The sequence below is a fragment of the Mchenga conophoros genome, linkage group LG17 (assembly GCF_057382185.1).
Source record: "Mchenga conophoros isolate Kocher_MC1m ecotype Shallow Benthic linkage group LG17, M_conophoros_male_GT1.1, whole genome shotgun sequence".
Taxonomy (NCBI): domain Eukaryota; kingdom Metazoa; phylum Chordata; class Actinopteri; order Cichliformes; family Cichlidae; genus Mchenga; species Mchenga conophoros.
The window spans coordinates 35,616,261-35,640,942 of NC_140542.1; the positions used below are offsets into that span (position 1 = coordinate 35,616,261).

At 41.8% G+C, this 24,682-nt stretch overlaps 1 long non-coding RNA gene across 2 annotated transcripts; it reads left to right on the top strand.

Annotated features, from left to right (window-relative positions):
* The first annotated feature begins 510 nt into the window (after positions 1-510).
* LOC146555842 (uncharacterized) lies at positions 511-22,646 on the top strand. 2 transcript variants are annotated; one of them, XR_014889216.1, is made up of 5 exons: positions 511-587; positions 1,266-1,480; positions 17,233-17,314; positions 21,707-21,794; positions 22,127-22,646. It is a non-coding gene; the product is annotated as an uncharacterized LOC146555842 (long non-coding RNA). The 2 variants fall into 2 exon arrangements; XR_014889217.1 differs by lacking the exons at positions 21,707-21,794; positions 22,127-22,646 and adding an exon at positions 20,367-20,494.
* Positions 22,647-24,682: the final 2,036 nt, after the last annotated feature.

Sequence of the window (24,682 nt, forward strand, 5' to 3'; positions counted from 1 at the left end):
TATACCTGTCCTAAGCAGTTAATTTAAATATACAAATTAAAGCTTAAAGTCTGCACTTCACTCACGCCTTAACTGATTTAAAATACATTGTGGTGATATACAAAGGAAAAAACGACAAAAACTGCTTCGCCTTCTAACAAATTATGGCCCCAACAGTTAAAAATCAAGCGCACTTATGTACTCGTCCTTAATGTGTCACAATTCTCTATCCTAAGCTACCTGTTTTAGCTTCTGTCTCTTTTAAAGTCCCACACTGTATCTCCTCTCCTTGGTGGAGTTAAACATGGGACTTAAAAATAACATAAAAGTAACGCTCAAGATAAATAAATGTAATAAAAGTTATATAATTACCTATGAAACGTACTAAAGTACTATTTACAAAAAGTTAAATTACAGTCGGAGTCCCTAGCAGTTAAGCTAACTAGTGGATACAAGTTTTGCATCTGTTCTGATTAAGGCAGCCACTTTCCACAGGGAGGCGCTGTTGCTCCACACACACACACATCCGAACACCCTCCGCCGTGACAACACCCGGCGTAGCCGAGTGTCCACCTGCTTTGCTCAGCTCCGGTCGTTTCTCCTCTCGGGTAGGCATCTGTATTCAGCATACAAACAGTTTTTTATTACTGTGTTCAAATGGTGAATGCGGCCGATTAGAAGACTGTCAATTAACGCTAAATCACTTCGAAGACATGGGTTTGGCGCTTCTCTCCAACAGCTCAGATAAAAAGTCTGCTAATGCCAATCCTTGTCCATCTCTACCATTAACTCCATTCTCCTTTTTTTTCCACAGCGAGTGGGCAGACAATTTCTATCTTAAGTGTTTTATTTGTTCATATGCTAACAGTGCGATGAAGTTAGCTCACAGAGAGGGGGGCATGTAAACTGCTTTGTGTGGGCTGGAGTTGAACCTGCACCGTCACGCTTGTGGAGTTTTGCTCTGTGGGTTCTTTTTTCCTAAGTGCATCTTAAAAGGCCAAAGCGAGGCACGTCTTCGATGCAAATTTAGCAGAAAAACTGTTGAAATATGCATTTTACTTAAGCCAATACAGTTTCTGATATTTCAGGCTCCTGACATTCAGAGAGGTAAAGCAGTTTTATGGGGATTAAATGAGCTAGTAATGGCCCTGTGATATAGAAGGCCACCTTCAAGCTGCTGTTGAAAGACATCTCCCATCTTCATAAACAATTGGAGCTAATGCAGTCGCACAGCAGAGTCTGACTCCATCCCTCGCTCCTCTCTTTTGTCTGTCTGTCTTCACCAGATACTAATTGCGCGGGGAGGTAAACACGGCAGTCAAGTGGAGAGGACGGCGAGTCAAGCGTGAATATCAATCTCCCCACATCAGTGTCATCAGATGACTTTGACTGAGTTGAAGGCAGGCCTCATTAGAGATGTGGTTCAGGCAGGGGTGCTGCGGGTGGCAATAACATCCAGGCGTAGGGCTCTGATGTTCTGGAAGTCTGCAGAGCTCACCAGGTAACAGGCCTGCGGATGTATAATCCAAGCTCCACTCCCCAAACCCAGCCCTCACAGAAGTGTCAACAGGGTTCAGGGAGGAAATGTCACATTCCCCACATAGGCGTGCTCCTCTGCATGAAGGCGTGAGGAACAGCACAAGTTCGTAGGTGTAAATGTGCATCCCGTAGTCATGCAGCCGATTGTTATGAGCTTGTGCCACCAGCTTTATTTATTTTTTTCTTTTGCCCTTTTTTCCTGGCTCCATGTCAGCAAGTGACAGCAAGAATTGCCTGCGTTGCACACAGGTGTCAGACCTGGCAACTAACTTTTCCCACCCTGCCGCCAAGATTTTCTTGGGGAGGGGGGGTAGAATATGGCGCCTGGCATTTTTGACTTCTTTCACCAGATCAAGAAGGAAGAATGTCAAGCAGATGCATCTTGTATCTGAGCTGGTGTCGCACGTTCTCTGTCAGCAAACCCACAGCAGAGATGTTGTTATTTGGCATTTGCCTTTTTATGGCTTTGAAGATATTTTTATTGTTTTTTGTTCATGAAGTTAAGGTAAAGCAAGCAGAGGAAAAAGAAAAAAACAACGGCTAATTGATAATTGGCTAATCATATCAGATTTTACCCCTTGGCTGTAAAGCTTTAAGTCTGCACTTCACTCACACTTTAATTGTTTTAAAAAAAGCCGATGAGGCATTGTGATCACCCAGGTGTGCGGCGCGGATACAAAGAGCAGTGAACACGGTAACTGGAGAAAGAGGCAACGTAGGATTTTCAAATTCATACCGTAGGCCCATCTGCAAAAATTTTTGGATGACTTAAAATCCCGGTGACCATGATCTCAAGGTTAAGGTCAAAGGTCAAGCTTTCTGAAAATCCCCACCTCTACTAAAAACCTCTGACAAGTTCAAACCTCAGTGACCTTGACCTCAAAGTCCTAGGTGATTTTCAGAAAACTTGACCTGTGACCTTGATTGTGACCTCAAGAAGGAAGTCAACGAGGACTTACAAATTAGCTGCATCTGCTAGAATGCTGAGGGGTATCACTGGCAGCCATGAGTATTTTTATAACAGTAAAGAACATAACACAGAGGCCCCTGATCAACTTGATCTGTGAGGAGTTGTTGTTTGTTTGTTGTTTATATTTTATATTCTAAACGATGGGAGAAATGGTGAATGTTTGCCTATAAAGTAAAAGCTGCTGAAACCAACATAGTTCATTTGGCACCACTGGCACAAGCACAATGGAATGATCTAGTTTAGCAAAGGTGAGGCACGGCAGACACATAGAAGCTACAGCTGCTAATGTTAGGACACCGGTCAATCAGTGCAGCCATGCCTTCCATGCCAGAATCCAGGTGTTGAGGTATTAAAAAAGAATTCAACTTACTCAGAGTTGTTATGAAAACGTAAACTATCTATAGATGCCCATACTGTTTTTGCCCCAGGATGCAAACATACTTTTCAGTTCTGTGAATTCAAGACATGGGGGTACATAACATGGGAGTCTATGGAGATTGAGTCTGTACTTTATCATTAATTCTTCTCCAAAGAAAGTTCACTATAATGAAAACAAAAACAATCCTGCATTATCATGAGCTCTGTGGGGAATTTGAACCACGGGGACAGTGCGGCAGTACTCACTGCTAACTACCAGATGTGGCGTGTTAAAGCATGTGTGATGAGGTTAGATGCTACTTAGTAAAAGGAGAAGCACAGCCATGACTACTGTGACTCCTCTAAAAACTAAGCAAAGATGAAGTCCAGTGTAAATTCTACTAGTTAAGCTTTTTTGAAATTGATATTTGGTGACTTAAAAATCCTTTTTCCTTTCATACAAATGAAACAAAAAACCTCTAATATTTGTTATGTGTAGCTAACATTTGTTATGTGTATGTACAGTCAGCTGGTTGTTGTTTGGGACGTTTCAAACGTGTTGCAGTCGCAGATGTTCCCCCTAGTGAATAAAGTGCAATGTCAACACTCTTAACATTGTGTAGGGTGTTTTGCCCATTTCTTATTTGCTTTTCAGGTTTTCATTTAACAGCAGTTATGAATGCTGATAAAAATGGCTAATATCAGGCAATACCATCAGTCTGCCAAGAAATTGGTTAGGTTCCAGCCAGCATGCCACATGTCACACAGTTCTTTGAGTGCAGTTTTTGAAGAGTAGCTGATTAATTTTCAGCAAAAGTAGTAATAATTGTATTTTTGCATGAAATTTTAATTTCGAGTTTAATAGCTTTTGTTCATTTTCATCACATTTGTGTAGCTGTGAAACTAAGCAGGAGTGACTTTCTTTTGAGATGTTTTCATGTCACTCTGACCGCTTCCTAAAATGTTATAGCGTTTATGCACTGCCCAACATAGTGCTCCCATCACAAGCTGATTTCCAATCCTCTGCTGGGATTTTAGTTTCCAAATCTTCATTCCATGCGTATTTACCCTTTAAAGGAATCTTTGATAATATTCCTTTTCTTAAACGGCGCTTTGTGATTGTTCTTTAAACAGAAGATGTTTAATAAGTGCTCTGGTCTGCTCTTAAATACCTGGCAAAATGGATATGTCAGCACGGGCATGCTTCAGTGTTGGCTCAAAATGACATTCGATTCAAAAGTCACGCTTTAAAGTTCTTTTGAATCACATTGCCAGACATGCCGGAGAGGTTAAAAATCTTGGGTTTTACTGTGAATTTGTGGCAAAAATATTTCTCCAACCAGCACAAAAGCCTCAAAAATGCAGATGAGAATCATCTTGTTTGTGACTGAAAGTTCAGAGGTGTGTGAGGTGACTCGTAAAGGAAACACTATGAACTGTGCCCCGATCCTCCTGCATTAAACATTGCGCAAACTATCCACTTTCCATTTTGGAACACACACAAATATTATCCTCCACCGCTCCCTCCCTGCTTCTTTCCTTCTCTCTCTCTCTCGGTCTTTCTCAGCAGGCCCCTGATAGGCCCAGTCTCCAGTGGCTATGTTCAAAACACTGGGCCAGAATAGCACGGGCCCTAGGTAGATAAATATTTATGGGGTGCGTTTACTTCTTACCACAGAGGACAAGTAGAAATAGTGTTTCCAAGGTGAGCAAAACAAACAACTTCAAAGGAATTTAAATGCAGTTCATGTAAATTTTCTCCCACAGTCACATGTTTCTGCAAAGATTATCGTTATATTGTTAATGAAGGATTTTGCGCCTGATGCCAGATGACCTGATTATTGTCTGTTTGCTGGAGCTGGAGCCCAGAGGCACTGGCGAAGATGAAGCTAATGAAAGCATGCACACACAAACATGTGCCGTACATTCCTAGCCATAAGGTTATGTCATTAAGTCATGGCTTCTGGGCAGCAGTCAAACCAGCAGCTGCATTATTCATTGATCAGAGTGGACTGTGATCAGAAACAGCAGTGCTAATGGATGAGATGAAAGAGATGCTCAGCACGGAATAAACCAAAGAGAGTAAAAAAAAAGAAAAGAAGAAAAAAATCAACGATCCTCTGGGATGTCATTTATTTACTGCTAATCTGTAAAATGCTATGCAGGCTTTTCACTGAGGCTGCAGCTTAACACCTGAGATCTAATAGCTACGGTTAAATCTGGGGGATAATATCTCTCTGGAATCCCGTTCAATAATTCAGCTCGCAGACGGCTGCTCGTCACATGTGCCCCCATCAAACGCAGTCAGGCGATCGTCTAATTATCTGCTAATGTCATGATTCAGCTGGCTCCGGAAACGTGCCGATGATGGCGCGCGTCTGGGGCGGGCTGGCTGGTTGGTGAGTTGCGGGGGAGGGAAGGTGGGAGGTGGGGGATCAGCAGGCCTCGGAGCACAGCCCTTTGATGTGAAAGATAATTACTTGTGTAGTTAAGATAATTAGCACAAGTCCAGAATAAAAGTAAATAGGCTAACTGTCGCTTCCACTCTAGCCTGAATGAACTCAAGCTGCGAGGCAAACAGCGTGTGATTTTCCTCACAGCTGAAAGTGAAATAAGATTCGGAACGAGCACTCGGACTTTGTGCGGTGTGTATTGTGTGCATTTGCATTTTGGATGTGTGCTTTGAAACTGCATAAAAGTTGTAGAAGGTGATGTTATTTAGAGTCACCTCAGCTGGGGCAGAATCTGTAAATTCAACATTGTTGGCCATTATTGGCACATCTGATGGTTATATGGGGAATAGGGTTGCAGGGTGGGTCATGCATTATCCGTGTTTTAACATTTGAGGGATAAACAACAAAAAAAGAAGACGCCATGTCAGGATTAGGATCGAGAACAGTTTTCAGATCATCCAATCCATTGAAATTCTATGCCCTCCAGGCTCCTGAGCTACTTTATCAATGCTGTTACTCCTTTATGACACTTGCTCATCGCAAAGCAGCTTTTCCCTAATCTATCAGTGGAGCCTTTGCACCCAGGATTTATGTGCATATGTTTTTTCAACCGTATTCCTACCCTGTGTGCAAACTTTGAGATGATTAAAAAAAAAGTTGCCTTTTTTTCTCCTCTGCTCCCAAACAGAAAAATTGATTGGGAATCAACAAGGGAATCGACTATGAATCTGACCTTTAAGTCGACTCGATAATCTCACTGGTATCAATACACGAGCTGCATCACAGGCTCTGCTCTTTTTGGGTGTTGTTCCTTAGCTTTCCATCCTATGCAAAGTATGGACAGCAACGCTGAGTTTTTGTCTGTGAAATTTTCATCCATTTTTAGGGAGTAAAACAAAAGCGGTATTGATTTATGGGCCAATATTCACACGACCTTCTCGGCTGCGATTTTGTGCCTGCTGCATATGAAGCAGTACGTGCTGAAGGTATTGTAAAATTCAGAGTCGAAGCCCGCTGCTGGACGAGCTACGTGCTGTAGCCATTTGTAAATTACCAGCAGGCAGGATTACAGTGTTAGTGTCACTGCTCGTGCTGTGGATGAGGTAAAGCCTGTTATACTTTCCTGCTGTCAAAACATTACTTTCTGCTAAAATTAGGCTGCTACCTACTCAGCTCTATTGATGCTTTTAAAGGAGCCAGTTGACTATTGTCGCCACTGTATTAAGAGTCTAAATAGAGCATTTGGTTTTCTTTATCCATCAGAAGAAATGTTAAGGTCACAAACTTTGTTTCACAGAGTGTTACAAACCCTTTAGAAACAAGAACCCTTACAAGGTGATGCAGGATCTTGGATGTGCCTGCACACATTTAAGCAGGTTCATCCTGGCTCTTATGGAAAACAGAGCCCCCCACTGCTGGGATCACCATCCTGCCACATTCCAAGGACACTGTTGTGATAGACAGGGCTTAATGTGTATCTTGCCAGAATTGGATTTGATCCTGGGGACTCTGCCACGAGGCCCCCCCTATGTTAGATTTACTCCCCACCCTCACCCCCAACACACTTCTATCTCCCCCCTCTCTTTTTCCGTGTCAAACAAACAGAAGCAGAATTGCCTCTTCTGGAGCTCCCGCCTGTTCGATTGCTGCATTGTGACAAGATCATGTACGGATCTGTGTCGCCGAGTGCTTTGTGTGTTTTTCCCAACAATGGAGGAGAAGGGGAGGATTTGTGTGTGGAAACAGGCAAGCAAGAAAACAAAGAGCAGGTGTGACTCTGTGAGCTTGTTTTGACGCCTGCGTATATATTTTATGTACAGGTGTGTGTTGTAGAATATGTGCCTCCCTGTACTCGTTTGCATGCCTGTTTACACTTGGGGACAAGAGTGGGGGGAATCGTAGATGCACCTGCTGCCACAAAGCTGTAATTTCCCTCGCAGAATTTAGCCGAATAATCGTGCTTTCCCTGCTGGTGCATCGTGCTTCAAAGCACCGATGAAATGGAAAAAAGCGTCGATTTGGGGCGTGATTGTCGGAAACGCCACACCTTCCCACTCTGTCTAGGGTGAGTTGGCATGGCAACTGGTTGCATAACCAGCCAAAAACTTTTACCTACTCTTTATACCTAAAGGCCTAATCATATCCATAAAAGGCAGCACGTATGTGAAATAAAGCCATGCTTGAGTCTGAGGCATCTGAACTGTCTCCACATTCACATTAGCTGTCAGCATATGTGTAAATAATCTACATTTTATACCAAGCTATCATTAATCCAGAAGACGGCGAGAATAAAGATACCTCGGGCTTGTTGTCACTGTGATACCGCTTAGATACACAATAGTAGCATCAGTTCATGAGTCTCCATGTTGTGAAGCTGTGAGCAAACCAGCGGGGCCCCATTCTCCCCGGCTTTTAGATAGCTGACTCTTGTCTCCCGCAGATCTGTGGTGGTAACATCCTTATCTGCAGCAAAAAGCCTGCCATCCAGGTTTATCCATTTGGCTGAAGACTGACATTACTGCAATAGTGTCCCTTCTTATCTGTTTCTGAGGCTGAGGAAGAAAATGCAGAACAAGACAGACTACTATTTCATCTGGGGGAAAAAAAGAAAAGAAACAATGGTTTCATGTGTAGGCACTGCTGAAGCGCCATCTTTTATCCATTCTCATGTATGAAGGCACAGTGTGATGAGCTGTTTTTAATCTGTGTTTGCGTCCTAGCATAGCAAACACACACACACATACATACATACATTGATTGGTCTTTTGGAATTTCCATGTAAACAATGTAACTAGAAAGTTCTAGGAGCCTGGATGTTTTTTAAATACCTGCAATTTGGCACAAAAAAAGGTCAAACTAGGTATAGCCCCACATTTCTCTGCATTAGCCTAAAGCTCATATTAAGGGAGGCAAAATCCAATCACCACCTCCTCGCGGTGCCTCCTGGATAACCAACCAATGGTGATGGTCTTCGATGTCAGGCGGTGTGACAAGTTGATCAAAGCTTCAAATTGTCGCATCAAATGGCAATGGAATGTCAAAATTCGGGAAATGCTAGGGCGTCCCCCACAGGCGTCGCCCAAACGACATGGGAAATCAGCGAGGGCTACCCACTCATTGACGGAGTGGGCTAAAGAGACGAGTCCATCTTCGTTTTGGAACAATCAATATCGGAACCATGACTGGAAGAAGTCGTGAATTGACTGCTGCCCTGAAGACCCGCTGCATCGACATTGCCTGTGTCCAAGAGACAAAATGGAGCAGAGCAAAAGCCAAGGAAACTGGTGAAGGGTACAAGCTTTATTACAATGGAGAAACAAAAATCCAAAATGGTGTGGGTATCGCGATTGCTGCAAAACTCAAAGGCAGCGTCGTGACCGTCAACCGATTGTGTGATCGTCTCATGTCTCATTGAAATAGACTCTGGAAAGACAACTCTGCGAGTGGTCTGCTGCTACGCCCCACAAGTGCGGTGCTCAGATGAGTCCAAAGATGAATTTTGGGTACAACTTAAAGATCATCTTTGCTCAGTCCGGCCAGAAGAATGCTTGGTCATAGGCGGTGACCTGAATGGTCATGTGGGACCAGAAGAGATGGTTATGAACAACACCATGGTGGACAAGGACACGGTATGCGAAACGAAGAAGGCTGCAGAATCCTGGATTTTGCCAAAGCCCACAACCTCATCGTAGCGAACACCTACTTCAAAAAGCGGCTATCTCACCTGATAACTTACGCCAGTGGAGGACGGTTCACACAGATTGATTATTGAAAATCTACAAAACGGTGGTCTACCCAGTAGCCCTATATGGCTCCGCATGTTTTCCCGCATTGACCACACACGAACAGGCCCTAAACACCATGGAGATGCACATGCTCAGATGGAGCCTGGGAATTACAAGACGGGACCGTGTTACAATCAAAGACATACAGAAGCGACTAGGTGTAGCTCCAATTAAGGAAAATATACTCGAGTCCCGTCTGAGGTGGTATGGACACGTAATTCGAAGCTATGAGAACTCTGTAGCAAAAACGGCTATGGTGATCGACCCAGAAGGATGCCAGCCTCGAGGCAGACCACAGAAACGGTGGATGGACAAAATTAAGGAAGACATTAAGACTGTCAACGCATCACCTGAGGACGCCTTGGACAGAACCAAATGGAGAAACCTTTGCGGAAGAGCGGACCCTGTATCAGCGAGAACAACGGCAGGATGAAGAAGAAGCCTAAAGCTCATATTAAAACTGAACCTGGCATTCTTTGAAGAATTTGGTTGGACTTTGTTTTTTATTACTCACCAAGATCTTGTTTTCTTTTTTCTATGTTATTACATTAAATCTGCTGCTACTGTGTATATTAGCTTTTAAGATATTATTATTTTGAATTATTTAACTAAGAAAATAATTGGATTGTTCATAACACTACACAGTGTGGTCTAAGGACCAAGGTTGACTTAGACCACAGCCACGCAGGCCTAGAGCCTGGTCAACAACTATCTAGCAACTAGCTGTGAGAGAAAAAATGTCTGATTGGTGAGTCTTACTGGCATTTGCTACATGCAAACAGCAATTTGCTAACAACCAAAGCAATCAAAAGGAGGTTCTTGGTGCAGCATCCCCCTTGTGACTGATTTCACCAAACAACCTCCAGCAACCACTTACCAACTAGTTTGAGAATACAAACCTTTCCCTAGAAACCAACGGTTGTTAGCGGTTGCTGAGTGTTCTCTAGGTTTGTGTGATGCAAATACACCTGTTGGAACATGCTAATAGTAAGTTGTGTTTCTTCCTTTAGCTGGAACAGTTTTTTTGCACTTTTTACTGAATCATCATCAGAGACTTGTTTGTACAATTGAGGAAACGCAATGATATAAAATTTTTGAACAATATTATCACTTTTCGTATTATGATTTGTAATGCAACGGGCCTAGTTAATGGCTACTAAGAACTTTGACCCAAAAGTATTATTGAGACAATCTAACAGTAGACAAAAAAAAATTGGTTTTCTTTTTTAATAAAAGCTACTGCAGGACTTGGGCCATGAAAATCAGAAAACAACTCTGCATTCTACATGGAAGGCATTTAGAGAGGGCTACGCTGTGAGGTTTTATACTTTGGATAGGCTATAAGTTGAATGTCCACTGGTTTTCAATCCTCAGGGTGCCGCTTCAGGGGAATGCACTGCTCAGGTCAGAGATTGTTAAAAAATAAAGGATGGTCTGTCGGACACGTTAGAGAAGGACCAGCGATGTGCTTTCTTTCATGCTCTGCTTGTTGTTTTTTTATCACTGGATCTGGCACCGTTCTCCTGTCAAATAAGCGCACTAAGTTATCTTGCTAGATGGTAACAATAAAGCCACTGCGGTTTCTTTTCCCACAGATTGCTGGATTAAGTCAAAGTGATTCATTCTCTTTTTGTAGCCCTCTTCAGCTCTTTTATTGTACCCCTCCTCCAGCCAATCCTTTTGCAGAGTGTACTACCTGTTTTTCCTGTAGGGACCTGTTAACGCCACTAGATATTTCCCCGTTGCACCTGACTCCTTAAGTGTTTGTGTACTACTGTGTTTTAACACTCCCAGCAGCCCACACTCATACTGTTAAATGATTAATACTTAATATAAGGACCTACCAACTTTCTCACTCAACACGTTCCCCACCTCTTCCTCCCTGTCCACGTTCCTTGCTTGCCACCCTCCTTCGTGGCTATTGATTGTAGAACAAAGGGGAGGGACTTGGGCTGACCCCCGCATTACAAGTGTGCAGAGTATAATTACCTGCAGTGCTTTGTCCTCACTCTTTACTCACATCCTTTCACCAGCCCTCTCTCCACAAGCCAAACAGATGATGCGGGGGGGCTGGGTTAAATGAAACATGCCAGGTTTTTAATGGAGTTTATTTACTTTGTTGTGTTTACATATTAATGTCAGTTATGATTCCATCTGCATACTGGGCCGCTGTGTCTATACATCTGTGGTGGAGGCTTAATCCTACTCTATATAATGCATTAGGAGCTGAAAGTGAAGCCCTTGTCACTAGAACCCACATGTGAAACAGGTTGTACTCTCCAGCAAGGAAGTTGTTTGGGCGTAAGATTTTGTCTTTAAAAAACCCCAAAAATAATAAAGGCTCATTAAACTGTTGCAAGTAATTTACACAGAAAGGAATAAAAGAACTTTTGGCTTAGAGGTATCTTTGCCTGAGCATTTAAAGCATTTTGTGTTGTATGAATTGGCTTGGAAGGTTTTTAAGGTAGTGTGGAGGAGGATGCTATTGGGCTTAACATCAATGTCCAGTTGCTTAGCTGAAGGAAGGCCATCTCACTGAGGTAATAAGAATATATGATCACAGCCTGCAATTTCAGATTGATTTACCAAAGCATCAAAATGGATTTTGTGTACTTTCAGACATTTGTGAGGTATTTGCACTACACTATTTTTCTTTTTCATGGAGCACATAATTGCAATTTGTCCGCTCTGATGTCTGATTCAGATTCTCCGAAGGGAAACTTTTGATTTGATATTACAGTCATTCGCAGCAACTCGCTCTACAGGGGGTGGCTCTTTAGTTGTTAGAGGGTGCTTGGAAACATTGCAGAACTGCCCTGCAATAGAGGATTTAGAATTTCATTCAGCAAATCCAAATATTTTCAGGAGAAAACTAAACTCAAATAGAACATTCCAAATATATGTGCTGTAGACAGTGCTGAGAGTACTGATAACAAAAGACAAACTCTGTAACGGCACTGTTTTAGGTTTTTAAGAAAAGATATTGACATGACAAAGCTTCATCCTGGACTCCTCCACTGTGCCCCTTCCTAAAAAAAATGTAACTGATGATTCCCCAATTAAGTGGAATGTTTGCTATGGTAATCCCTCCTCACCACCTACTTGGTGAGGAGGCTGTTGGAGAGGGAATAGGCGGGCATTTGCATCCACACTGATCATTAGTTTATGGAAATGTTAAAATACAGGCTTAGCAAATGACTTGAGCTTAATTATTACTCTTGGTGTTTGTTTCGCTCAATTACTCTGTGCTGCGTGTTAAATGTATTTCAGAAATGGAACTATCCGAATCACGGCGGTGGTATCACACATACAGACCAGGAAGCACTGACAGTATGAAAAGGTCTGTCAGCAGATCCCAGATGTTCATTTCTGCTACACACTGTTCCTCTACTAACACGGACGCTACCGCAGATTTTACACTGGAAAATCCAAAGTCTGAACATTTTGTTCTATGCCAGCTCTCAGGGCAGAGGTCATTTGGGTGATGTGTACTATGACAAGCCACTGTTCGTGCAGGTCAAACATTCCAGGCTCAGAGGCTGTACAGATATTTAATAATGAAAATACAAGACCGTATTTGGAGATACATTCAGATTTGCCCTGTATACAAAAAAAAAGAGTTTAAGTCAATAGAAGCAGTACATGTTTAACGAGACACTGAACCGGAGAGTTAAAGGCACATGATTGGACCTGCATGTACGTCATTGCTTACAAGACTACACAAAGGACTTCAGTGTTTCACAGTAAGTTTGCTGTTCATCACTCTATCTATTAACTTATATCTTATGTACATTAGTGTACTGCTTAGGCAAGCTTGATTAATTAGGTAAGTGATGAACAGCTATTGCAAGGGCACAAAACTGAATTTTTAGCTGCATCAGTAGTTGGTAGATTCATTAATTCGCCAGACACTTTAATTAGTCTACCAGCTAAATTGCATTTTAAGAGAGTGGTTGTTTACCTGCCAAAGTGTGAAAATAGAGTATATAAACAGCCCTGGAGAAGCTTAACAGCGTATGTCTGGTAATGGCTCCCACACTATAGCTATCGAAAGCTGCAATTCTTGTTTCCTTATAACATAAGTTGATCGTGTTGCTTTATGTGTGTGATGGCATTTATTTAAGTCTAACATTAATTTGAGGTAGAATGTCAGAGCTGAGATGTGTTGACTGTATGACTAATGTCTGAATCTTTTTTTAATACCAGGAATGTCTGCAGTTACTTGACCTGAGAAATATGAGTTTAGTCTCAAAAGACAGACCCAGTGTTAGCTGGAAGTTTTTGAGTTGCTCCAGCAGGAACATGCAGAGGCGTTCGGAGGTGCTCAGCTGTATGTGTGTGCTCGAGAGCTGTGGGCTGCATGTGCTCCACATAGCTGGAGAAAGTGCTCAAAGCATTGCGTGCAATCTTCCTTAATACCCCTGCTAGTGGACAAGATTTTGTGCACTTTGTTCAAGAAATTTTTGATTCTTCAACTGCTTTTTGAGAATAACTGAATAGAAAACGTGGCCCTTATCAGCAAGGAAGTAGATCATGCTTTTGCCTGCCATGTCGATGTACAGTGCAAGAGTCTTGACCACTTTTATCTTTCAGCAAAGCCTAAAGTCTCTTGCGCAAGTTTTCTTATCATTTCTTTAAATATTGTTCTCAAAGGTTGTTCAAAGCTTCTCTTTGGATTTTGGCTTTCTTTTATTTTTTTCTCTGATCCCACACTGCTTTAGTGATGTTCAGGTCCAAGCTCTAGGGAGGTCAATCCCAGACTGTTAGTGTTCCACTGTGTGTTTTTAATGATTTGGCAGTGTGCTTAGGGTCATTGTCATGCTGAAAATAGCGCAGAGAACTATTGCACAACTTAAAAAAAGTACAAGAAAGTCTTGCACCTTGGAAGCAAAATATTTAGCAGCAAACGAGGGTTGGCTGAAGACTTTTACAGAGTGCTGTACAAATCCTAGAACATATTGCTTGAAGAGGCATGAGTTGGCCCTCTTCTTTATGGCATCTCCAGGACAGATGAGCCTGTAATGATATTCATCAGTAAAGACCTGTCTCTGCTCAAGAAGGTAATGAATAACTCACCATGGATATAAAGTACATTTCCATTTCAATAACTGTCAACGGTGATTTCGGGGGAAATATCCAACTGCAGTTTTTTTCAGACAGGTAATGCAAAGTCACAGTTCGGTAATCACAGCGAAGTTGATTTAAAATGTGATGAAACATTGCAACATGAGAAACCATTATAATATTAATAGATTTACATTCAAATGTAGATGATCAAGCTGGACAAAAACGAGTAAAAGCCAAATGTTCACCTGAAATATTTAAAATCCTTAAAGGGATTGTGGAGAAAGATCACACAATTGCTTGTGTACAGAAAATCCAAGCTTTTTTTCTTGTGTTTGAGTTTAGAAGAGACTGTGTGGACTGTTTCGCTAACATCGTCCAGAAAATGCAAGACAAGCACCATGAGCACACCATTGTCAGGCAGATGGCATGTTTGGACCCAGCAAACATGTCCTCAGACCCAGACTTGTGCCAGGAAAGAATGAAATGACTTGTGGAGCTCTCTGCAATCTGTCAGGAGGTGTCTCTGCTGGTTCTCATGTTTTCAGAAGTCTCGCCGAGAATGTACATTGCACTTACCTGAAGGTTATTCATTGTCACACACAATACAGCAGTGACAGGATTCTCATCCTAGTAAATGCTTTCATTACATTTGATGGATTGTCTCAGTAGAAAAAAGCTGAATCATTTTCTTTTCCCCCCCATTGATTTGGAAAGCATGGGCTTTCTGCAGGAATCTTCTGCTCCCGTCGGGCAACCAAACAAAGGTTTGCGAACGGACACGTGGAGATTTATGCATATGCATCGGGACACAGCTGTAGCTCCGTGTTTGATGTGTCTGTGGAAGAGCTCTCAAAGTAACTTGACAAAGGAGCCTATAGCAGCTCCATCTTCAGAAAGTCCTCCGTCTGTTCTACAACTGCGTCAGGAAAAAAAGACAGAGCAATGCACAGAAAAAAAGAAATTGCTTTGAGCCATCTTGAGATTCTCAGAAATGGGCCTGGGGGGTGACCTGAAAACACAAAACCGGAAGAGGTGGCTGAATGTAAATCACACCCTTATGGCCCTGCTAATCAACAGGCCCAGCAGATGGGAGATGTTACAGTCATATCCAGGGGTGGCTTTGTTAGCCTTTTGTTAGCTTCAGTGTTCAACTCTTTCTGGCTTTATCTGACGATCTACTGTCGGTTGGCTCTTCTAAAATATCTGTCTAAAAAGTTTGGACCTCATCTTCCAAACAAACTTTGATTTGTGATACAAGCCATCAGGCCCAGAGTCTGGTGGTTAGTATCATATGACTGTTTATGTAAATATGTGAGTTAAATTTAGTGGGAACTATGTGTAGTAAATCTTTTTACTGGGATTGTTTTCAGAGGTTGAAGCTCCAGCCACAATTACAGTATATAGAACAGTTTTATCATAAGACCAGCATGTCTCGGTCTTCATCAGGTTCATTGAGAATTAAATTGCATTATATACAGGACTTTCATTAACATAAAGGGGGAAAAAATCCTAATAGGAAAGATTTGAATAAACCCATCATGTGTGTGCAGTTTACCTGTCCACCAATCCACCCAGTCTAATTCCACAGTTGTCTACATCCAGTAAATTTACCAATGGACCAGTGTAACACCAGCATGGATTGGCTGGGCATGTCGTCATCTGATACAAGGCCTACTAGGGAGTGTCTAGTGGTAACCCTAAGTAAGTTAGGCACCTAAACAAGAAGAGTATACAATTTATTTTTTTCTCCTCCCATTATACAGACATCCACTATAAAGGACAACGAACTGCTTAATGAAGAATTTGTCAAACAAATAAATTTGTCGTAAATTATTGAAAATTGGTTTAAAGCCATAAAAAGAGGAAACAGGCAAAATATATACTATAAAAAGTAGCGATGTTTCTGTTCCTGGCTAGTCTAAAAGTAAGAAAGACTCAGATATTAAGTTACATTTGAGAACCGTTTAGTGGAAAATGTCAAAAACTAATAACAAAGGCTTTTTAAACCATTTATCACATTCTTCAGTAAATCATAGTAAACCGTGGCACTTCACTCTGTGGCACCTCACATCTTGTGTATTAAAATTCCTCGTTATGCTCTAGACAGACAAAGACGAAAAACACTTCAAAAAATATATGATGTTACGTATGATAGGAAAACCCGCTACTACAAAGATGTTCAGGTATTACTTCACAAATTACCATCAGAAAAACTTGCGACTGAAAAGTGTGGTGCTGTTCGCAATTTCACAACAACCACTTCAGTAGAAGTTAAAACCTAAAATAACAAAACAATAAATTATCCATCCATTTTCTTCCGCTTAACTGAAGTTGGGCAGCAGCAGCAGGGAAACCTAGACCTGCCGCTCGTCACAGCTTCAGCTTATCTGGGGAATCATCGAGCCTTTTCCTGTCCACCCGACAGATGTAATCTGTCCCAGTCTACACCGGGGCCTGCTCCCGATAAGACATACATGGCCGGAAAACCTTGCCCAGGAGATGAAAGCCTGAACCATCTCCTTTCGGAGGAGTGGCGGCTCTAGTCTGAGCCCCTCCCGAAGGACTGAACTCCTCACCCTGTCGCTAAGAGAGAACCCATCCGCTTTTTGGAGAAAGTTCATTTGAGCCTGCAGTGTCTGTGATCTCATCTAATAATGTTAACAAAAAGATGGGGCCTACATTAAAGGCGTTTCTCAACAATGATGCACCACCCACCACCTGGTGGCATAACATGTAGGACACAATAATTTGCTAACATTGGGCTTAATTTAAAATTTTAACAGTGACAACAGCGACGAATTGTTGGCTAGTGGGCTAGTCGCACATATCCCTAATAAAAATGCATGGATTTAGAACTGTTTTTCAGCAGTTTTTTTTTGTTTTTGTTTGTTTGTTTTAGCTTTGGTTAATCCCGAAGTCGATGTGATATCCAAGTCCATGTATGGATACATTTTCCTGCTTTATTAATTTGGATGATTCAGTTGGAAATACCACTATGACAATGCGATGAAGAAATATGTAAATAAACCTGACAAACCTACACCTGCCTACAGTATATTTCCATTAAACCTTGTCTTTGCAGTGAAATTAACAGAAAGTGGCTCAAGACAGAGTTCAGGAGTTCAGGAGCAGAGCAGCTATGGAAACATCATTCGGCTCAAAAGGTAAGATTGAGGCCTTTACAGTAAAATAACACAATTAAACTTTTACTTCCATCATATGATGCTTGTTTTTTTTAGTTTCAAGATTCAAAACCTGTTGCAAACTGTTGGCAGTCGGCTTTGATATCCAGTCCAACAAACACGTCTGCCGTGTCACACACACTTTTGAAAAGCCACCGCTCGCCATGTTTTGAAACTCTGCAAACCCGTGAAACTCATCACAGCCAGGGACAGCTTTATTGTTCAGTGTGCAATTCTATAAATGCCACTTACAAAAAAAATGAGGAAAAACACCAACAATTCATTTAGCGGGCTCTCCAAAGCAATCACAATTACAGAATTGTTTTCCTTCCCTTATCAGCGCTTCTCACAAACAACAGCATGGGATTTAGCACAGTGGTTAGCACTACATAATGCCATACACGTCACCGGTGATGAAATATATTTGGAAATATAATTAGAGCCGTGTGATATTAAGACCACGGTCCTGTTATTGAGCCGCGTCACCCAATTTTAACAAATTATGTCTCGGTTGTCTCGGAGCCTGAAACCTTTGTTCCTTCTCCCTCCTGCTTCATACTTCATGTTAGTGTGTGTATTTAGTGGAAACACCAGGAGGCTCCAACAGTTTCTACTCTCTTTTTTCCACATTGATTATTGTTTTGCAATCATGAAAGCAACAATATGAATGCTCATGAGCATCTCAAGATTGCAGCCTGAAATTACTTCTTTTTCAATTCATTAACACCTATTCATGGCTTATTAATTAATATAGGGCACTAAGTATTCCCCACCACAGCAGAGGGGCACATTTTTCCCTTGGAGTGATTTTAATCTTATGATATTAGCATCTCACTTTACTCATGGGCCTGTTTGCCCCACTTAGCCTCGCTGCTGCTCCCAAATAGGCCAGTCCAGTCTAGACCAGGGCAGGAACCCTGTGTGTGTGTGCAGGTGCAGCTGGTGAATCCATCCAGCTGCTATTTGTCACGCACTGGCTCACTCCCAACCCTTTTACCACCAACCACCAACACGATGCCGCATATATGCCTTGTCGAGATGCCGTTGCATGTCTGTGTGTGGCGAGGGCGCAGGCCCAAGTGTAATGGGTTGATAAATCACCCACTAGCTGCAAATTAATGAACAGCATATGAGAGCGAGTGCAAATACACCGCCAAAACGAAACAGTCGCACCAGATTGCTTTATCTATGGAATAACCCCCACCTCCAACCAAGGAAAATGAAAAAAATCAATTAAAGCACCGATATACACCTCATGCTGCTACAGTGCTCGTGTTGCTAAGGAGAACTGAGCAAAGCATGTATTTTTTGTTTATTTGCATTAGAAGAAGGGGAGGGTCTGCTGAAGGTCAGCGTAAATGGAGAAAAGGATGGGGGGAAAAAACTTTGTGTTTGCCTAGAAAACAACTTAAATCAACAAGCTGGAGTGGATAGAAATTGGATAAAACCTTCAGGGCTGCCCCTCAAGAGTATGAATTCCATATTCATTATGCTTGAATGTTGTAATTTCAAGCCCTTACCACCTTTAAAAACAGAAAAAAAGGAGAAAAGTTAGAGTGGTGCTGTTTCTCATTTTTCAGCAGAGGACACCTTCAGTGTGACAGCAGTGCGTATGTGTTGAGATGGGAAGGGACAGGCGAGCGGAGGAGGGACGGCCAAGAATAAAGCGAAAAGAGTTAGGTGGTCAAGTCGCCACCTGTGATCCGCAGTAAAACTAAACCCTCTCATTCCCCATCCTCTCCTCCTTCGCCTCATCCCTTTGTTTTTTCTGTTTTTTTTTAAAGGTCCTCAGAGGATATTGCCGCCATATTCTTTCAGTGGTAAAACGTCCCCAGGCACAAAGCTATTTCAGATGCTTTACCGGCGGGCCTGCGGTGATAGAAAAGGCGTAATTTGTTTTGACTTTGCCTCTCACACAAACCAATCTCCCAGTGTTATTTAAGTCCCAGCTCTTCTCTCGCTCTCAGCAGCATGTGACGGCAAACAACAAATCTCAGGTTGCCATGGATCTCTGCTATTTATAGATTGTTTGCGTGTCTTTGTGTGGGTTTGTTTCTTGTAAGCGTGTGTGCGTGTGTTTAATTGTTGGAAGTTGTGTACGTGTTTGCATACACGCCTTTTTTTTGTTCCCCCCTCTCTTGTTTGTTTCCGTCGCGCAGTCGAAATACTGTCAAAGCCAAACTATTGCAGTGCGGATTCAGTCACAATGCATTGTCGCCAGACAGGAAAAAAAAATCTCTCTAACTTTGAATTAGAGTTTTAAAAAAAAAAGAGTATTCATGCTGTATTCCCAGTGCAGTCATATCTGGGCTGGTGTTATCTGAGGATACAGAGAAGAGGAAAGTGAGCCTAGATGTAGCGACAAGAAGCCTAAAAAAGAAAAAGAAAAACACCTGATATTCCTGAAATAGAGCGCTTCATTATGCCGGAGCAGAGAAGGATCCAGCCCCTGCCTGTTGATAATCAATTCCCTCTGGTGACTTCTGAACTGCAGTCTAAAGCCACGATGCAGGAAAACAGAGGATAAAAGAACATCCTCCAACTTTGCAGTCACAGCTCGCTTTGCATAAACAGATGTCAGATTTTTAGTTTGGTTGTTTTTCGTTGCCTCCCTTCTTCTCCTTTAACTGTACTTGACGGCCTCGACTAGAAGAGCCTTTTCTTGTCGAGAAGTAATTCCGTATCCACCCTAAAACAAACAGCCAAAAAAGACATTTGATTTGATACCACTTCCCACATTACCGCATCCCTGTCACACTCGCTTTTTTCCCTGCCACCAAGAACAACTTTCATCAGTTTCCCCTGTATCATGTAAAACAGTGGTTCCTATTTTTTGTATTTAACATATCCCTATAGCGGTATCAGATGCACTTGGGTGCCCACTTATCCATCACCTACCACACTTCAAGTATGTTAAAAATAAATTTTCAAAAATGTTAAAACAATTGTAATCTTTTATCAAGAACTTTTAGAACACACTCCATATTAGGCATGTCACCAGAACCGATACTTACATTTTCTTAAACTACCGCAGGTGTTGCAAGCAATGCATGGAAACTTTATGAAACTTAAAGCATGCAGCCAGGACAGCACATCAAGGCACAGAAGCCAGGAGGGGATCAGTCAACATGACTTTGACAGGGACTTCTCCACTATATCAGCAGATGACTGCCCCTCCCTATACCTGCTTCTGTCAGAGGTTTCTTCCTGTTAAAAGTGAGTTTGTTCTCTGTGTTACTGTGGAGTCTTTAGCTTCCAATGTAAAGTGCCTTCAGGTGACTGCTGTTGTGAAAAATTGAATTGATTTATACGTTTAAGTCTTGGTTCTATTTTCTGAACCAAAACCTAGTTTTTTATGCAGTATATATATATTTTACTTGGTCATTTTCGACTCCATTGATTAAAATAGGCACCTTTTCTGAAAAGTTTTGATGATGTAGGGGCATGCTGGGAAATATATTACTTATACTTTCTGACCTGGCTCCTTCTTTCTTGCAAGGTTCAATCTGTTCTGGGCTTGTGGGGCCTAGCTTAAGAAGATAACATGAATTTGTAGCATAGGCTTATTCAAATGTGTCCATGCTCCCAGTCTCAGACTGCAGTTGCTGTCCATGGTGCTGATCAAAAGCTGGATACTTTCGATATTACTGATTTCTGCTGTGTGCTATTTTTGCATTTACAGTGTGTGTGTGTGTGTGTGTGTGTGTGTGTGTGTGTGTGTGGTGTGTGTGTGTGAGAGAGAGAGATGCTGCTGGTACACCGTGGCAATAACGGCCCAAAGAGTTGTCTGCCCCGGAGCCTATCACAGAGTTGTTGCGCCTGTGCTTCCTAATGAGGCTTCTTCAAAACAGATCATCGCAGCGAGTGCGTCATCACACTGATGCCAAAGAACACCTTTTGTGTGATGCCTGCAGCTTCTGTCAACATGCCAGTATTTGATGTCCTAATCAGAGAGTGCACTGAAAAAAACATGAAGTAAAACAAATTCATCAGTTTGCGATTGTAGCTTTGGTTTGAAATCGCACGCATTTGCAAATTTGTGATTTGCCGCCCCATCTCAGCGTGTATTCTGGGATATGAGGTGCCACAGAGAAAAAAGGGAGGTGATGATGTACATAGAACCCATCATATATCCAGGGCTCTAATTACGTCCATGCCCCTCCCCCTGTGTCTTAGATGGAGGAAGTGGAGGATCAGCACTTTCCATCCCTCCTACCTGCTCTATGTTCTTTTTCTCCTTTGCCACAGCAGGGCTCGTGTTATTAACCTTCTGTCTGCTCAAGCACATAGGACGCTATGGTCCTTTCTCTCTTGCTGGAAGTTAATTTTAGACAGTTGAGCTTCCTTTTGAAAATTTCCATGTCTCTCCTGCAGCATTCCCTGCCAGGATCCAGATCAGGAGATGAGGCAAATGGAAGAGGAACACATCAAAAGAAACAGATTGACTGGACAGTGTGAAACGGTTCTTGTTACATTCAAGTTGATAGTAAAGAAGAAATATGAAGAGAAGAGGAAGATGGAGTGTTGAGAGGACAGATTGAGGAAAAATTAAATGGCCTTCTTGATGAAGAGCAAGTTTGACATTGAGTGCTTGCACGTCCATGCATGTATGCACGTTTGACTGAAAGCGTGCTGCACAACACCAAGGGGCTGGGGGTCTACTTAGATTTGATGGCTAGAGTCCTTCACTCCCACGGCCTGCTCTCTGTCCTCTTATTGCGGCACTCTGTCAGCCTCGTCGTTAGAGCCGCTAAGCACCTCTCAAGGTGGTTATTGTACCTCTCATTAGCGCAGTGTGCCGACTACGCAGCGACTGTGGACGAGAGCCAGGCAGAGACGGGAATACTCATTAGATGTGAATCATGCGTGAACACAGAGGACCCTCCCTGCTGATAAACTGACAGTTTCCCCTATACGACAGGCTCAGATACCACCCCTGTGATGACCAGCAACTGGAACTCATGGTGTAGCACATATAAAAGCTGAATTCATGCTCTATTCTTTAAGGGGATATGAAAATGATTGCTGCGTTTTAAAGTGTTGCTGTGTAGCTTTTAATTGCAGCCACAACGAGATACACAGTAGTTAAATACTTCTAATCTGGCAGTTATGAGAATAGGAATGCCACATAAGTGGATTGTGAATGTGTCTGCTGATTCTCTGACCAAATGTCAATTTTTCTGTCTGCAAACCTTCTCTGCATTTCCTGTCAATAGTTTGGTATTTCAGTCTGTTAGCAGTGCGGCCTCTCTGTTGGTCACTGTATTGGCCTTCTGCTTGTAATCTTTGGAATACTTCTAAACTTAAATGACCACACTGGTGCGTTTGCATGTTTTATCCAGATTTGAAACATGCAGTAAACAGTGTTTTCTTTACAGTCGCAGTATTAAATGTGAATACATTTGTTCTGCTGTTGGTTCTGTGATTTTCATGCTGAGGACTGGGCTTTGTGCTCCATGTGGTTCCAGTATTTTTCTGTTTCCACATTAACCCACAGAGTGATACGGTGGTTAGCACCTCAAAACAAGAAAGACCTGGGTTTGAATCCAAGATGGGGCTTATCTGAGCGGGCTCTCTCCAGGTACTCTGGCTTGCTGCATACAGATGATAAAATTATTAGCACTAAACATGGCAGCTTTCTTTAGAAAATTTTTCTAAATACTAGTTTTGTGTGGTCATTTTGTCTCCGTGTGCAAAGTGAATAACGCAAACATCCAAAATAAAATTAGGATGTTTAGAAAACCTTTTTTTTTTTTTTTTTTTTCCAAATTCCTCATTCTGTTTAACAGCGATTTAATAAATGCTTAAATGAAATGTTCATGGGGGGCTAATAATTTTACTTTCATCTGTATATGTTATATTATAAATTGATTGGAAGTTCTTTGTCTCTATGTGTGCCGTAGCTCCCACTTCATGACAGCTGTGATAGGCTCCTGCTTCTCTTGCTGGAATGGGCAAAATTAATAAATATGATAATAATAATATTTATTATTATTCATAAATACGAATTGATGGGTATTAACACCTTATTACAAAGCTTCACATTCTGTTCCCACTTGGGGTCTGAAGCCGACCCAATTATTCCTGCTGAAAACAGAGTACTTTGTTTATGCGTGTTTGGTTTAGCGCGAGGTAAATGGAAGTCACGGTTGTACTTGTGTAGTTAGAACATTGTGCATTGTGAGAACGCAGCAAAGAAAATGAAAGTGGCAACATGACACAGCTGTAATAAGATGTTTTCTTCAAAACTTTCCGCCATTGTTGCATCGATTCAAAACTGCTCTCTCTCTCTGTTCACCTCATCGATATGTTAATTGCTTGTTTTGGGGACATGACAATGATTTCATGCGATCCTGGGCTCCCAGGGAACATTGCAACATTATTAAAAGTGTATTAGAAGCCTTAAACCGATTACCTCTTGGTTTGGACTATTTTAAGTTGAGAAATTTCAAGACATCGCTTTAGTCTTTGATGCTTCTAAATGACAGCGATCTGTTAAAAGAAAAAAGGAATTTCTCAGTTCAAACATTAAAAAATGATCCACATGCACATATTGCATGTCTGTGGGGATGTGACTTCCTCATCCACAGGACACTTTTGGCTGGTTTGATGAAGATGTAAACAAAACACATTCAGTGCAGCGGTTATCTTTCTCACCAGACCTCCACTCATTTGAAAACGAGTTGCTTTATTAGTGTTTTTGTATGATCAACAAAGCAAAATCCTTTCTTCCTTTCATACACACTCCTTCTCCAAATCTCTCTCTCTCTCTCTCTCACTCACACACACACACACACACACACACACACACACACACACAGTGAGTTTAGCCATTTTTACAGGAAACAACAGAATCCATCACATGTTCCATGAAATTGCCCTTGACTAAGACGCTTACATCTCACTTCCTCCTGCACTCTTATCAGTCTGGATGGGAATGTTGGTGAAAAACAAGATGCTAAAGAGTTGATTTTTAGAGAGTGCTACAGTATCATAGCCTTTCAAATGCAAGTTGACACATCTGTTTCTGTACTAAGCAATGCTGAAATAGCTGTTGTGATCCGGTACTCCATTAGGGAAATCTGCCCTGTTAATTTACAGTCTTGCCTTTTTCAGTGAGCTGATTAAGCCCAGATACTTATGTCAGACCTAAAAGACTTAAATTAGTGTTTCATATTTGTGAAAATTAGAAATTTTCTGTGTCAAACTTGATGTGCTTTTTTTTCATAATTCTGTGGTGAAAAATATAGAAGATTTGAACATTGGTAATTGTGCGTTGAATTTTGGGATGGTATTGGAGAATGAGCTGCTTGCCCTCAAACTGCTGATTAAAAAAACCCATCTTGGACA